The sequence below is a fragment of the Silene latifolia genome, unplaced genomic scaffold (genome assembly GCF_048544455.1).
Source record: "Silene latifolia isolate original U9 population unplaced genomic scaffold, ASM4854445v1 scaffold_20.1, whole genome shotgun sequence".
Classification (NCBI taxonomy): domain Eukaryota; kingdom Viridiplantae; phylum Streptophyta; class Magnoliopsida; order Caryophyllales; family Caryophyllaceae; genus Silene; species Silene latifolia.
The window spans coordinates 2,173,744-2,191,614 of NW_027413163.1; positions in this window are offsets into that span (position 1 = coordinate 2,173,744).

The following is a 17,871-nucleotide window of genomic DNA, read 5'->3' on the forward strand; positions in this document are numbered from 1 at the left end:
GCTCAGAGGTTCTATCAAAACATGGCCAAGACACAACACAACCCTAGCCTAAAATCTGCGCAGACCTAGACATGCGGATACACACCACCGCACCCAAGACCCACAATTTTTCTAAAACAAAGTGAGTACCCTAAGGAGTCCACCAAAGGGTTGGCTAGTACTTAAGCTGACCACTTACTCTCAAAATAAGTAACGAGGTCATGCCCCAACTTGGATATAAACCCACCAAGTCAGGAACACAGAGGCTATTAAGCAGTGAACATACACTCGTCAAAGACTATAATGGCCTATCTATGATGAAGGCCGAAATACTCACCTAGGACCTAGTCCCAGCTAGTCCCAGCTTGAATACTTTAGCCCACACCACACAAGACAAGTAGGATGCCCAATTAACCATAAGAGGGGCAAAGAGTCCAACTTACCAACATAAATGCTAACATTCTATCATGTGAAAAGCTATATAAATGTCTATTCAGCAGACAATCCAACAATATCTACAATATCAATAATAATCCAAATTCCAGCTAACCGTTAATTTCATAATTCATGAGAACAAGCTAAAATGGCAAAGAGGCAACAAGACTGAAGTATAAGGCAGCCAATTCATCCAACAACCAACATGTGAAATGATAATTACAAATATCAAGACATAACATAAAATTTCCAATAACAACCAATCTCACCTCAAAGACAAACCCTCGACCCGAGTCCCGCGACGGGTCATCGGTCAAATCGAGGCTGACTGGTTTAAACCTAGTTTGACCAAACTCATTCGGTCAATCTGGCCCAGCTCAGAGTCTTGGCCTGCTTTGGCCCAAATTACAAATTTTATAGCAATATTATTCTCATGCTATTTCTAATTTCTATCATGTGAAAAACGAAAGTAACACATTATCAATCACCTAAACACTTAACAAACAACAGGCACACATTAACTACTAATGTGACATTAATTCGTCGAGTAACTCGGAATAGTTACCTTACGCTAGCAAAGAGACAAGTAATAACTTGAGAAAGCTTCTAAAACCCAAAATTACTCTTCATCTTCAACCGCATATGAGCCACCTAAAATAATTATGTGAAAGGACGATATTAACGAATTATCTTTATATAAAATATGAGACGGAAATTAATTTAATTATATTTTAAATAAACCAAACTAGCGTCAAAACAATTTATGGACACGGCTCAAAAGTTATTATGACAACCTCAAACTCGGCCTAACCACCAACTACACATGGCCTCAAACTCGTGACTTAGCTAGGCCACGGCCAGGCCACAGCTAGGCTACAGCCAGGCCACTGCCAGGCCAACAGACTCGCCTAAAAGCAAGCCACAAAGAGTCCGACACGATCACCACCCGACTACCCATAGCCACCCTTCACCCTACTTCATAACCTGGCCCAAAAATCAGTCCAAAACAGAATCCAAAAGATGCCTAGGTTCGACCCCAGCTCCAGTCCTCGAATGCAAAGTGAAAACCCACGATGACAACTCTCGTCCCTGCCCAAAACAGAGTACCAATCGTCCCCTTAAGACTCCATTCTCGTGCCTAAAAACAGTCATAGCTGAGCCAACTAAGTCAGCATTTAAAACGGTTTTAGAGCGGAAATCCACAAGTATAAAGCAACTCAAAAACAGACCCTAAAGACTACAAAAATCGCCCCAACACAGAGTCCAAATTAGTCCAAAACAATCCCTACATGTCAGTATACACCGTCTCAACTATAAAACACACCAATTATCACCCAAAACAATCCATACATGTCAGCATACACCGTCTTAAATATACCACTTACTAGCTAGCATCCCAAATGATCCCTAGAGGTCAGTATACACCGTCTCAATCATCTCCACATATCAGTATACACCGTCTCAACTATACAACTGACTAATTAACATCCATAAGGATCCCTATATATAATTATACACCGTCTCAATTATAAAACAGACTAACCAGCATTCGAAATAAACATATTTTATAAGTAATATCGAGTAACCTATCATTGTTACCATTTTCCGATTGAACTATTCATTTATGACTAACAAATCTTCTACCAGCCCGTCTATCTCAGCACTTACAACCGACTTATAATAAATAAAGCTGAAAGTATAAATTGGGTTTGTAAAAATACATGACGAAAATGAATGTTACTTACATCGGAATGACGAGAACGACGAGAGGAGCGCTATGGAACAAAAATTGTTGAAAACAGATGACAAACGGAGCGACGGTATCAATTTTAAAGATCAAAGAAATGAAACAGGGACAAATTTAAGAAAAAGAACGAGAAGAAGAAAGAGACGTGGAAGGCAAGGCTAATTATGGGGGAGCAGCTTGCCTACCTGATATTTATTATACGTACGTTTCATCGTCGTTAAGAAACTTCGATCGTTATTAAAACCGTTTCGAGTTAAATTTAACCGATTTAAGTAAAATTTTCAGTCATAAAACAGAATCAATAATAAATAAATTTAATGAGTGAAAATAAAATAAACTCAGCTAGTTAACGTAAATAATACAATATTAGCTTGAATCGGAATTATTAGCGATTTTTACAAAACTAACGGATATTAATAAAAATTGCTAATTTAGTGAAATAAGCTCAAAATAGCTAATTGGACGGTTTTGTTCCCAAAATCCATCTCGGGTTTACTTAAAACAACTTTCATAAGGACTCGTAAAGAAACGGAAATTATTAAATAAATAAACTCGAACTAATTTCAATAAACTCGAACTAACTTTAAATAAACTTATTAATGATTATTAAAATTAACGTATCGAATTATGATGAAATTAATTAATTAGCTAAGCATAAATATATAAATCGTTAAATGATGTAATTAAATTCAAAATAGCAATTAAAAGAATTTTATCCAACTTAATAAAATACGGGGTGTTACAGTAATAGAATCGCGTTGTTGAGTAACATAGTAGTATAGTTATGCGGCATGTTGAGGTGAGATGTGTTTCGGGTTGATGGTTGTTACTAGTAAGTCGAGTAATCCCGTAATATGATGGGTGATCGTTGTTGGAGTTGGTTTGCAGTGCAAAATTGGTGTTTCATATGATAGATGACAAGAGTCAATGAATATATATATATATATATATATATATATATATATATATATATATATATATATATATATATATATGTATATGTATATAGAGCGTTAGACAGTGATGATGATGACATGGGGGATGGCATTTCAGGGGAGTAGTGATTTGTGTCGGAAGAATAGTGATGTTGTGTTTTTCCCGTGTCTTGTGCGTTGAGATAGGTGAGTTGAACTTCGGGGACGAAGTTCTTTTTAAGGGGGGAAGACTGTAATACCCGCCCTTTTAGAGGCCCTTTGGCCAGCGTTGACTGACCTTGGGAGTGGGAATAATCCTTAGAAGTGCGTGCCAAGTTATCTTGGGTTGCGAGTTATCTGTGGTACTCGATAGAGTAGAGGCTACTCGATCGAGTAGCTTGGATACTCGATCGAGTAGGGAGTCACTCGATCGAGTATCGGGTTTTCAGCGAGGGTTTTTAATCGCGTTTTGGTAAATCCGCAATTCATTTCCGCCTCATTCCATCAATCCTATAGTCGCCTCTTTCCCTTCCCTTCACCATAAAACCTCCATGGAAGCCTTTTGAAGGTCCTTGTGCCTTAGGAGAGCATAGCTTGAGTCGGGTAGCGGTCTTTTGCCGGGTTTCTCCTTATAGGTATGTCGTCATCATCATCCGTATCCTTGTTTTTACAATTAGGGTTTGCTTGATAGTAATAGATGATTGTGTTGTGGTTATAGGCTTTGCTTGATTGCTGGATATGTCGTATGTTGGCATGGATTGGTTGCGGTTGCTTAAAGGTAGGTTCGCCTACTCAGTTGCTGTAGATGGTCTAGCGTGTCGGTTGTTGTGGTTGTGTTGTGGTTGTTGTATATTGTCGTATTGGTTTTATGACGGTTGTTGATTGATTGTTGTTGATGGTTGTGATTGTTTGTCTCTGGTTCTCGAGATTTGTTCTCGGCTTAGTGGAGTCACTTGCGGGAGTGGCTTCACGCCCTAGTTTCGCCCTCCGTGGAACCCGCCACGGGAGGGGATGTGCACATTAATGGGACAGGGTTATCGCTCGGTATGATGAGCGGGGATTTGGTGGGTACGGCTGCGGTCCCCCACTGGCAGGGCTGGTCCAGTGGACAGTCGGTGACGGAGATTGATTGAAGTGGGTGTGATTGTGTGTGTGTGACTGATTGTGTTGTATTGTATTGTCAGATGTTGTTGGCATTATTGTGTCTTATCTCAGTACTGACCTTGTGTGGCTGTCTTGTTGTTTTATGTGTCTGCCGTGATCCCTTATGGTGAGCAGTCTGTCTTAGCAGGTGTTGATATCGTTGATAGCTGGAGTCCGGGCACGGATGAGTCTTCCCGAGATTTGATAGTTATAGCGAGTAGCCTTTGAGTTGTATCTTTTATATCGTCTGTTAGTTTTAAGTCACTTGTAATATAACATAATAGTTCTTTTATCGACGTTTGATTATTACTGTCCTTGGGTAACCGAGATGGTAATGCCCTTATATGCTGAGGAAGGCCTAGTTAAGGCTCCTCTGGATATGTGGGTGTTACATCCTCCTCCCGGCTCCTCTAACCTATCAAGACCTGTATAAGAAGAAACAAGACGATATTGCTCCAACTTGCTCCCAAACTAGGGCGGAGGCGTCAAATCAACAGCAATATATGATATAACGGAAGGATTAGAAGAAACCCCATCGGGATCAATAAAAGGAATGGCATTACCTCCAATTGGATAGGATTGGTCTTCAATTACCTTCTTATCATCACCCGGAATGGGCGTAAGTGACGAATCAACGCTGTGCATAGCTAATAAATTTGATCGAGAAGGAACTGTACTCGATCGAGATGTTTCCTCGCCAAAACTACTCGATCGAACGCTTACAAATATTCGATCGAGGTCTTCTTCCTCAGCAATGTTCGATCGAACGATGTAGGGTGTTCGATCAGGGTCTTCTTCATACAAACAGTTCGATCGAACAGAAGAATATGTGCGATCGATGTCCTCCTGCTGAACGGTGTTCGATCGACTAACAATGGGCTCTCGATCGAACTCTTCCTCATTTAAAGCATTCGATCGAACATTGTAAGTTGTTCGATCGAATTTCTCATGCTGAACAGTATTGAAGTCTTCGAGAGATGCTTCATTTTCAACAGCATCTTTTGTTTCCGAGTTGTACATATCTAAATCTTGCTCGGCAGCTACTTGAGTGAATTGAGACTTAAGTCTCTTGATAGAAGCATCTCTAGCTTGCACAGTTTCTTGCACTTGTAGAGCAAGTGCCTTCACTAAAGACTTCAACTCAACCATCTCTTCATTGTTTATGGTTGAATGAGGAACTTGCTGTTGCGGCGGAAAGGAATATGAAGGCATTTGAAAGCCTTGCTGTTGAAACGGATGTGGCGGCATATAATGACTCTGCGGCGGAGGTGGGGTAAAGTTTGGGTAACCCCCACTTTGATAACCATAACCATAGTGACCTTTTCTATATTGCTGATAGGCATAGACTTGGTCATACTCCGCTAAACATGTAACAACATCGTGCCCTGCAGCACCACATCTCTCACAAAATACCACCTGTTGCACCATAGAATGGAACATAGATGGACTCCCCCAAGACTGTCTACTCTCCAGCTTGTCAAATCTGGCATTAAGAGCTTCCAACTGTGCTAGCATGGGGATGTCAGACATCTTGGCAGAAAAATCAAAGGTACTCAAGCCTTCCCTTTGATGATCTTTCTCCTATAATCCTGTCTAGGTAGGACCTGTAGGACCTATCAAAACAACCTTAAAGGAAAACGATAAGAACTACCTCAAGGAATAAACTACTTGAGGCTAAAGACAAACTAAAATAAAGCAAATAGAAAGCGTCGCCTCCCCGACAACGGCGCCAAAATTTGACACGACTGTCATAACCCTATCAAAGATAAACCAGAAAGGTCTCTAACTAATGCAGCTAGGGAAGTCGGGGTCGAATCCACAGGGAGGCTATTGTTTCTACTTTCTCAACTATATCTGTCAGATGTCACAGTTGGGGGTTTTTGGGTGAATTTATAACTAACTAATCTAACTAAACCATGAGAAGTAAATAAATCTAACAATAGAGAGAAAGGGAACTAGGATTGTCGGGTCATCAATGAATGTCCTATGGTCGTAGTCTAGGTCGCAGATTAGTCACATGCGTCGGTCTAAGGGGTAATTAAAAGGTCCTTCTGGTCCGCTATTCACCCTAAAATACTACTAACTTAGCTTCCGCCCTCATTAGAGTATCCTAAAGAATTGTAGCGGGTCTCACTCCTTCCAATCTTCCGATCTAGGTCAGAGTTTGCCAAAAACAACTAGAACAATTATGCGCATTAACCGTCTAATCGTCATTAAAAGCTACTTATAATAACAAGGACATGAAACAAGCACCAGATCTGCAAACCTATTTAACTACCATCATTCATTCATGGTTCCCCTAAATCCTAGCGAGGGAATTAGCTATGCATAATGAAATTAACGAAACTAATAACAACTAAAGCAATAATCAATAAAATCATAATAATAAGAGGGAAGAAACGAAATAACGTAAACTAAATTAACAAAGAGATTAAAGGAAGAGAAATTAAGGAAATAAGAGAATTAAATATGCAAAGGATAAAGAATTAATACTAGAATTAAGAGAAGGGAAGAGAAATTACAGAGTTTAAGATCCGGAATAAGAATAACAAAGCAACGTAATAGAGGTTCAAGCAGTGAAAAGTTCTGCCCCTTAACCTAATGAATGTTTTTCTCTTATATAGTAAGAGATTTTATTATCTAATAATATAATATAGCTAAATATAATAAGTCTCGATATAAATTCTGCGCGTCAGACTTGGTTTTGCTCGATCGAGCAACATAAAGTTGGTCGATCGAGTATTTTTTCCTCAAAAGCTCAAGATCGAGCACTGAATCATTCGATCGAGAACAGTAAGAATCAAGGTAGTCGATCGAGAGATTTAAAGTACTCGATCAAACATGAAAAGTACTCGATTGAGCACTAAAGTACTCGATCGAGTGGTTTCAGCGCGTAATTCCTGTTTCGCGCACTGAACTTTAAACGGCCACCATTTCTTCGTTACTTGTCCGAATCAAGCAATTTTCATGGCGTTTGAAAGATACGAGGATAAGCTTTCATCTCCAATTGGAATCACCTGATTATCTATTTTAAAACTCGAGGTATAACTCTTCAAAGTAGGCACTAGTAATGTGAATCTCTTCCTTTGCTCGCCTAGCTACCTTACTTTTACGCCCATCACAAATTAGTAGTTTCCATGCTCCGACTCAACTCATCTCCAAAATGTATGCATAGGGACATGTTTTAAGCTTGATTATGCTCCTCTCTGGTTCATACTTGCAAATAATACAAGACAAACCAAAGTAGACTATTCGGGGGACATTTGTAGCTAAACACTACACAAAATGCATAGAAATGCGTGCAAAAACGGTACAAAAAGTCTATATAAATGATGAACGTTGTCGTCGTACGCTCAATCAAACACATTTATAATCTCAACAAACAACTAGATAGTGGCTAAGTCAAGGTCGATCCACGAGATGGTTTTCTTTGGGTTCTAAGTCTATCTATCTCAATTTATGCTAGTGTCACAATTAGTGGGGTTTGAAGACGATGAGTCTAAACTAATGAAAGCAATAAAGTAAAACAAGCAATAAATTAAAAGATGTAAACAAAAGATTAAAAGGTACTAGGGCGTCATTGGTTTATAGGGGAATCATGTTGAAAATCATACAAACATGTTTACATAGTTGCAAACAAGTTATTGTTGTAGTGGAATCGAGTTAGTTTATGTCTTACGATTCATAGGAAGAGTTGGGTCCCGGAGCCGAATCGGTCAAGACTTTACAACACCTACAAGTCGACTTACTCTCTTCCTATTCACTTCTATGCATGGTCTAACAAGACTCGAGTTAGTTTATATCTTACAAGTCTTGTTGAATAGATAAGAGATGTATAAATGCAAGGTTTTATAGTCTAGCATTTTATCAAACATAACATGTGCATAGGTTAACACTACAACAAGCAAGCAATCTCATGGAAACATATTAGATTAAGTATGGATCTACCCCATGTTATAGTTCCCCTAATCTTCCATTAACCCTAGCTAGGAGACTACTCACTCATGATCATGGAAAACATGCTAACAAGGGTGTCAATCATATTAACAAGTCTAAACATAATGAATGAGGAAAACAATAAACAATAAAGAATAAAGAGTAAAGAGATTATACCAATATTAAGATGAACAAATGGGATGAAAGAATAATAGAAGAAAACCTGATTGATTGATGAAGAGTTGTCAATTCTCCAATAATAACTCAATAATCTTCATTTACCCAATAATAAGTCTTGAACAATAATTAAGGAAAGATTAATGTGTAATTGTGAAAGATTAAGTGCTAATCAATTCTAATCTACTCCTAATGAAAGCTTTGCCACCACTAAGAGGGCTTTTGCCTACCCTAAGAGGACTTAGCCTCTTGATTATTACAAAAGAGGTATTTATAGTAGTACAAGGATTAGGTTAACTAAGGACTTAAATGACGATTAGACCCTTTTAGAAGGAGATTAGAGCCTTGCAAGTCTTAGGAGGAGCCCCACGTCTTGTGCAGAGAAAGACGCTCGTCCTATGGTCGGGCCGCTCGAATTGGCTGCTGAGTCGCCCGGATTGGGCTTGAGTCGCTCGGATTGTGAGCTGAGTCGCCCGGATTGGGCTTGAGTCGCTCGGATTTGTGAGCCAGCATAGTTTTCTCCTTCTTTGACTTCCTCAAGACCCGTGGGGATCGTTGAGGGGTCATGGGGATCTTCATCATTGCCCCTTTTCTTCGCTTTATTGACTTAGCCCTTTAATGCTAGTCTAATATTTGATGCTTGGTCGTTGGATATCATCAATTAAGCTCCGCTTTACTCCATTTAGGCAAGTTTAGTGCTCTTCTCCTACAAAGGACATCAAACCTCATAGAATACGCATAGAAGGAGACTAAAGACAAGAAATGACCCTAATATATACTAAAAAGCATAGGAACTAGGCTAGTTAGGGGACTAAATGTGCATAAATAGGAGTCACATCAATAAAATGCACGCATCAGTTAGTGAACATGTGGCTGCTATTTTTCAAAGAAAATTGCCTCCTAAATGTAGTGATCCGGGCATGTTCATTATTCCTTGCACCATTGGAAACACTAAGATTCAAAAGGCCATGCTAGATTTAGGAGCTTCTAGTAATGTGATGCCTTACTCCTTATATGAATCTATGAAACTTGATCCTTTGCATGCTACTAGTGTTGTTATCCAGTTAGCTGATAGATCGAATGTCTACCCGAAAGGGATTGTTGAGGATGTGCTTGTTTTGGTTGATAATCTTATCTTTCCTACTGATTTTTATGTGTTAGACATAGAACATGGTAAACATGCGGCTCCTATTCTGTTAGGTAGGCCATTCTTGAAAACTGCTAGCAGTAAAATTGATGTATCTAGTTGGTCTATGCCTATGGAGTCTAATGGTTAGATTGTGCAGTTTAACATCTATGATGGGGTGAAATATTCTACTGATTACCACTCTGTGAATTTTGTTGATGTTGTTGATCCATTAGCTCAAGATTTCTTTAATCTTAATGGTGATGACAAGTTGCAGGTAGCTTTGGAAAATAGTGTAGAAGGTCAAGAGGTGGAATATACTTATGCTTTTTCTACTAACTTGCATGAAGTTGTGGCCGAATTACATAAGTTGGAGGAGCTCCCTTTGAATTTTAATAATAATTGCCACTAACTATTCCGTCAGAGAAATTGTTGACATCTATATTGTAGGCTGATAAGGTTATTTTCCGTCATTGGCCTATCAAAATAAATCTTATTCTCAACTAACTAGTAGCTAGCAGTAAGAAAGGGTCGAATCCACAGGGAGGCGAGTTAATTAATCTAGTTTGTATATATTTAAGTTCGTCTCAAAGGTAACAATTTTATGGGATTTGTTTGTTTGATTTCTAATAACTAATTACAATAAAAGTAAATAAGACGAATTCAATAATATTAAAAGGACTAGGGATTAGGTTCACTAGGAGTTATTCGGGGTGTGATTTAATTCATTGATATAGCAACTTATGTCATTTAAGGTCATATGATCGGTCAATTCTAATATGTGCTTTAGATCTAACTTAACATGTGATTGCTATCATTAAGTTAATTCTATTCAGTTATATATTGTAGCCTTTACTAGTCTTAACCCGGTCGGTGAGAATCCTAGTTTGCAACACTAGTTAATTAATCCTCAGAAACTAACCAACTAGATTCATAACAATTAACTGAACAACAACAAAGAAGCTGTTTTAACCATCAATTCATTAATATAATCCCCTTCTAACAACCTAGATCCCCAATCACCCTAGATAATAAAATTAGCTACTCATGATAAAGGGAGTAACAACAATAAGATTAATGAACAACATAATTAAAAGCATAATAAGATGAACAAAACAATAATTGAATATACTAGAACTTGAATTAATAATAACTAAAGAAAGATTAGAGAGTACCATAATTAAAGAGTACATAGATCCTAAACAATCCTCCTATATACTAAGAGAATAAAACTATCCAAAGTTTTTCCTCCAAAACGTATCAATCTAAATAAGGAAATAAAGATACTTCTTTCTTTAAATTACTATCTGATGGGGCATATTCTGCACCGCTGACCAAGTCAACATATTGAACAAGGTCAAAGATATCCACAGCAAGTCAACAACTCAGACTGCTTAGCCGATGGAGCCCATCGGCCTGTTAGCCTGGGTCTCGGCATGACAACCTGCCAGCCGGGACACATACCCGCGTACTCATATCCAAGACCCCTCGGCGGTGAGTCAACATGAGAATGAGAGCCTATAAATACTCCTCAACCTTCATTGAGGAAAGGATCCCACAACTTAACCTAAATACACTATTCATCTGGTATTATCTTCCTTATCTCTCTACAATACATATCTAGCCAAGTAACACAACTTAATCCTTTAAGTTTACTGACTTGAGCGTCGGAGTGAGTACGCTTGGCACAAAGCCAAGCCCTCAGTTCGTTCATTGTTGCAGGAGAGGCCGAGAGGAACCATAAAGGCAAGAAGGGTTCAATTCAAGACATTATTCTACAAGCCACGGGTGGTAACGATACTTGCTCTGGAATTACACCCGGAACAATTGGCGCCGTCTGTGGGGAGAGACACTAGAAGCTAGTCACATTCCCAAAAAAAAAAAAAAACAAACAACAAAAACCCACCCAAAAAGCTAAGAAGATGTCGAAACAACAAGACGCAGTCGTGACCGACGAAACCGCACTCTACCAGGATGATACTTTCAACAACTCTGGAGTCATGCAGCCCTCCACCGGCGGAGTAATCCAACCGGAGTTCGGGATGCCAATAGTACCCGACACGCCGTTGCCAGCCAACCAGGTCACTATCATGGGACATGTGGTTGACATAGCAAAACTGAAAATGCTCCTGGACCTAATCAGTAATACGCCTGCTCACACTGTCACGCCGACAAGAGCGACGGAAACCGTCCATGAGACCAGGGCCCAAAACGTGACTCCGAGAAATTTGAACGGAGCACTAGGAGAAGCTGACCCAGTCAAGCCGCCGGGGGAGCCCAAAGTGGGCGTGGTGGACCTAAGTCCTTCCCGTACTCATGGGAGGACAGCGTCCCCGCGGCACGAACGAGGCTCGCCCCAAAGGAGCCAGAGGAGCCCGACTCAGCAGAGTTGGAGAAGAAGTCCAAGTCAAAGAAGGAGCCCCTCCCACTACGAGGAGAGGAACCGGATTAGGAATGCGAGGAGCCGATCGCCGCGTGTCATTCGGCATGTGATCAGACAGCCCCTCAGCGCCTACGTCCTAGAAGTCCAGGTGCCAACCAAGCTCAAGTTGCCGCCCATATCATACAAAGGGGAAGGTGATCCAGCCGACCACGCTGAGGCTTTCGAGTCTCACATGTCGGTATGGGAGCAGCCCGATGAGGTTTGGTGCCGAGTCTTCCCAACAACTTTGCATGGGATGGCTCAAAGTTGGTACAAGGGGCTTCCCGACGGCTCGGTATACTATTACGCCGACCTAAGGGACGCCTTTCTAGCCCAGTACTCTTGCAACAAGAGAAGGGCCGTGGAGACATCGGACCTCCTAACTATCAAACAGGAGGGGGGCGAGTCTCTACGAAGCTACATGAAGAGGTTCGACGGAAAAGTCCAGCAGATTCGAGAAATCAATCCCGAACTGGCGGCCTTCGCGCTGATGAAGGGCCTCCCAAGGGGAGATTTGAAAAATGAGCTCATCAAGTGCGGAGGCCTGGGTTTGACGCCGCCGAGAAAGTTGGCCGACCAAGCCATCAAGGTAGAGGACTATCACAAGATCTGGGTAGGCCCCAGCGAGGCCGAACACTCAGAAAATAAAAGCCGCCGGGAGGACAACCCGGACGAAAAACGCCGTGACAACAACGGGTCACGGTCCGATGAAAGACACCGTGAGAATAATAGGTCACGGCGTGACAAGTCTGCCTGGAAACAGAGCTCGGCAGATGCCGGGGGGTGCTCGGGAACATACTATAAAAAACGGTACGATGATCACACCCCCCTAGTCGTATCGGCCGCCGAGGTTTTCGCTTTGAGCAAGAACGAGGGCCAGAAGTGGGAAAGACCCCCTAGGCCGAGGAGTGACGGTGACACGAGCCAGTACTGTGAGTACCACGGCCACACCGGACACTTAACCAACGATTGCCGACACCTGAAGGATGCCATTGAAGAGCTGATCCGGAAGGGGAGCCTCGGCAAATATGTTGCCAGAGGCCAAAAACCAGATGTCGGCGGATCAAATAGCAAGTCCGTTTCTGAGCGAGTAGGAGTAGTCAATGTCGTCATCAGGGACAACGAGAGCGGTGGGTCCGCTCATGAGCACAAACGGCACCTGGATGAACCTCATCAGGCCATCAACTTTGTGCCCAACACAGCCACCCCCGCTCCCAACATCCCCGATATGACCATCGGACAGGAGGACTACAAGGGAGTCATCGCTTTTCATAGCGACCCACTTGCAGTCCGCCTAGACATAGCCAACCATTTGGTGAAGGAGTGCCTGATTGACACAGGCGCATGCACGAACGTTATGTACAGAGAATGCTTTCTCAGCCTCGGTCTGAGGGTTGAAGATTTGAGCCCCTGCACCGACCCGTTGTACAGCTTTTCCGGGGCCGGTATGGTACCCCTGGGGTCAGTCAGATTGCCGGTGAGGTTCGGCGAGGGAGGTGCAGCCAAAAATGTTATATCTGAATTCGTGGTCATCGACGGCACGTCTGCCTACGACGTTCTCATAGGTCGGGCCACCTTGAGCGAAATCGACGCTGTGATATCCATCCGGGCCCTAACATTGATATATGTCTCGGACCGGGGGGAGGCTCATAAGCTCATCTCGAAGAACGAGGAGGATCCCGGTTTATGGGAGGTTTACGCTAATGGCCCCTCCACGACGAATAGCTCGAAGGCCGACATCGTTATTATCAGCCCAAACGGAGACGTGTTTGAGCACGCCTTGAAGCTTACCTCATTAGCCTCAAACAATGAATCCAAGTACGAGGCGGTGATAACCGGAGTTGAGCTAGCTAAAACCGCCGGGGCAGAGCGTATCATGGTAAAGACAGATTCACTCTTGGTGACCAACCAGATCCGAGGAGAGTGCGAAGCCCAGGACTACGAGACGATAATATATCTAGTAAGGGTGAGAGCTGTCGCTACAGAACTAAAATCCTTCCGGATACAGTACACCCCCAGATCTGGAAGCGACCGGACCATCGGCATTGTCGAAGGAGCAGAGACCGAGGAGGTAGAGATTGATCCGGGCCGCACCGTAACCGTCGGTGTCAACCTGGAACCAAAATTCAGAGCCGACCTCCTGGACTTGCTGAGGAAGAATAAAGATGTTTTCGCATACTCAGCGGCCGAGATGCCGGGCGTGAGTCGAGGTGATTGTTCACAGTCGAACGTACTCTCCACCGCCGCCCGATCAAGCGAGAGAATGAGGAACTCCTCGGCCGAGAAGGACGAGGCGATCAAAGCCGAAGTAGATAAATTACTAGCGGCAGGTTTCATCATGCCTTGTACTTATCCTGAGTGGTTAGCCAATGTTGTAATGGTGAAGAAGTCATCGGGGGCATGGAGAATGTGTGTAGACTTTACCAACCTTAATAAAGCATGCCCCAAAGATTGTTATCCCTTGCCTCGAATAGATAGTTTAATCGACGCCACGGCAGCTACACCATCGAGCCTGCCGGACGCCTTCTCGGGGTATCACCAAGTGTTTATGGCCGAGGAGGACATGCCTAAATGCGCATTTATCACCGCCAACGGCACATACATGTACAAAATGATGCCGTTTGGTTTGAAGAACGCCGGAGCAACGTACACAAGGCTGGTGGACAAAGTGTTCCAAAACCAAAAAGGACGAAACATTGAGGCTTACGTCGACGATGCTATTGTAAAAAGCAAGTCCGACAGCGAGCATCTGGCCGACTTACACGAGACATTTTGTTCACTAAGGAAATACAAGATGAAGCTCAACCCAATGAAATGCAACTTCGGTGTCCGGGCAGGCAAATTCCTAGGTGTACTTGTCAGCGCCAGAGGCATAGATGCCAACCCGGACAAAGTCCGAGCAATCCTAGACCTGCCGGAACCAAGGAATCGAAAAGAGGTTATGATCTCGTGGGGAGAATGGCGGCTCTCGCCCGTTTCATCTCTCGGTCAGCCGACAAGAGCACCCCATTCTTCAAAGTGTTGAAAGGAAATAAGGATTTCAGCTGGGGGGAGGAACAGAGCACAGCTTTCAAGCAACTGAAAGCTCATCTTCAGACTCTCCCAACTCGTCTGTGCCGACATCTTGGGGGAGACGCTATACCTATACATAGCGATTACCTCGGCCGGTCGGCCGCCGTGATCATCAGGGAAGAAGACAAGCAGCAACACCCAATCTACTTTGTCAGCCATACATTGTTGCCCGCCGAGAGAAATTACCCACTAATCGAAAAAGCAGCCTTCGCCGTCGTCGTTGCCACAAGGAAGTTAAAACCCTACTTCGACGCACACCCCGTGACGGTCCTAACCGATCAGCCGTTGGAGAAAGCTTTGGAAAAATTCGAACAATCCGGCAGGCTCATCAAATGGGCAGTGGAACTCTCTGGCTTCGGCATTCAGTACAAACCAAGGCCTTCGATAAAGGGGCAAGCACTTGCAGATTTCCTGGCCGAATGCACATATCAGGAAGAGCCAAACCCAGGCATATGGGAGGTCTACACCGACTGCTCCTCCACGACGAACAGCTCAGGAGCCGGAATCCTTATCATCAGCCCAAACGGGGACGAGTTTGAGTACGCCTTGAAGTTCACCTTCTCGGCCTCGAACAACGAGTCCGAATACGAGGCGGTGATAACCGGAGTCGAGCTAGCTAGAGCTGCCGGAGCAGAACACATTGTGTTGAAGACAGACTCGCTGTTGGATACCAACCAAATCAGGGGGGAGTTCGAGGCTCGGGACGACGGAATGGTAAGGTACCTAGAGAGGGTAAAAGCCGACATAGCAAAGTTGAAATCTTTCCAAATCCAGTGCGTTCCCAGATCCGAGAACAACCGGGCCGATGCTCTCTCCAAGCTGGCCAGCTCGACCATCAAGAATGTCAGCCGAACCGTGCTGGTAGATATCAGGAATGCGAAAAGCATCACTGAGACCGTCGGCATGGTGGGTAACATAGAGACCGAGACAACGTGGATGACTCCGATAATGAAATACAAACTTACAGGTGAATTGCCGGAGGGCCGCAATCCCTCGGCCAAAATGAAAAGGATCGCCGCCAGGTACTTGGTGTTCGATGGGGAACTGTACAGAAGATCCGTAATAAGACCACTCTTGAAGTGTGTCGGTCCAGCCGACGCAGAACTGATACTGACAGAGATTCACGAAGGCATCTGTGGACATCACATGGGGGCAAGAACACTAGCCCACAAAGCTCTCCGAGCTGGCTACTTCTGGCCCACCATGCTTCAAGATTCCAGAACAAAGACCAAGAAGTGCACGAATCGCCGATGCATGCCCGGTGATACACGCTCCCTCCGGGGACCTACAACAAGTGCTTAGTCCCCTTCCTTTCGCACGAGTGGGGAATGGACATGCTAGGGCCGTTCCCAACAGACCTCCGGAGGAAGGAAGTTCTTAATCGTCGTCGTTGACTACTTCACCAAATGGGTTGAAGTCGTAGCGATCGGCCGAAGACCACAGCAGCCGTCGAAAGGTAATCTGGGAAAATGTTATAACTCGCCGGATTACCCCAAGTCATGGTATTTGACCACGGCCGAGAGTTTTGGAGCGACTGATAATGAACGGTTAGAAGAGCTTGGCATCAAGTTTGCGTATTCCTCCGTCCGCCACCCACAGAGCAACGGGCAGGCGGAGGCAGCCAACAAAACCATCCTCAACGGTTTGAAGAAGACGGTTGAAGACCTTAAGGGAAGGTGGGCCGATGAACTACCGGCGGCCCTGTGGTCCCTTCGACCACGGAGAAAGAAGCAACGGGTACACCCCCTTCCACCTAGTCTACGGTTCCGGCGAGTCCTACCAATTGAAGCAGCGGTACCAACATTCAGAACGGCTACCTTTAACCCAGTTGAAAACGAGGAAGGCCTGAGAGCCTCCCTAGACCTGGTCGAAGAAAGCCGAAATACAGCACGCCTCAACTTGGCCGTATATCAAAACCGAATGAAGAGAGCATACAACCGAAGAGTCCACAAAAGAGACTTAAAAATAGGAGACCTAGTCCTAAGGAAGTCGGCTGCCACCAACAAAGGAAATATTCATGGTAAACTGACGGCAAACTGGGAGGGTCTCTACAAAGTGGTCGAAGAAATGAGGCCGGGTACATACCGGCTGACAGACATGGGAGGTGTGCCTTTGATGAGCCATTGGAACACCGATAACTTGAGAAAATACTTCGTATAGCGGTGGAGGTGTCCAAACCCATTGTGGACACCCCAACGCACGATCATAACAAGCAAATAAATCGCCCAAGTTTTCCATTAAAGTGTTTGTCCCCTCCACAAATTGCCACCAGGCAGGAACTCAAAGAGAAGAGTTGCTATCGAAACCGCGACCCCGATTACCTCGGTCAAAACCGAGAGCGACGGGGAACACGCCGGTCGATACGCTAAAAAAGAAACGTATACTCAGTGCAATTGAGACGCCAATCTAGCGGTCAATATGCCTACACAGTTACGAACGCTATCGAAGCCGCAACCCCGATTACCTCGGTCAAAGCCGAGAGCGACGGGGAACACGCCGGTCGATACGCTAAAAAAGAAACGTATACTCGTGGCAATTGAGACGCCAATCTAGCGGTCAATATGCCTACGATTCTTAACGCTATCGAAGCCGCAACCCCGATTACCTCGGTCAAAGCCGAGAGCGACGGGGAACACGCCGGGCGATACGCTAAAAAAGAAACGTATACTCAGGGCAATTGAGACGCCAATCTAGCGGTCAATATGCCTACACAGTTACGAACGCTATCGAAGCCGCAACCCCGATTACCTCGGTCAAAGCCGAGAGCGACGGGGAACACGCCGGTCGATACGCTAAAAAAGAAACGTATACTCAGTGCAATTGAGACGCCAATCTAGCGGTCAATATGCCTACACGATTATTTAACGCTATCGGCCGCAACCCCGATTACCTCGGTCAAAGCCGAGAGCGACGGGAACAC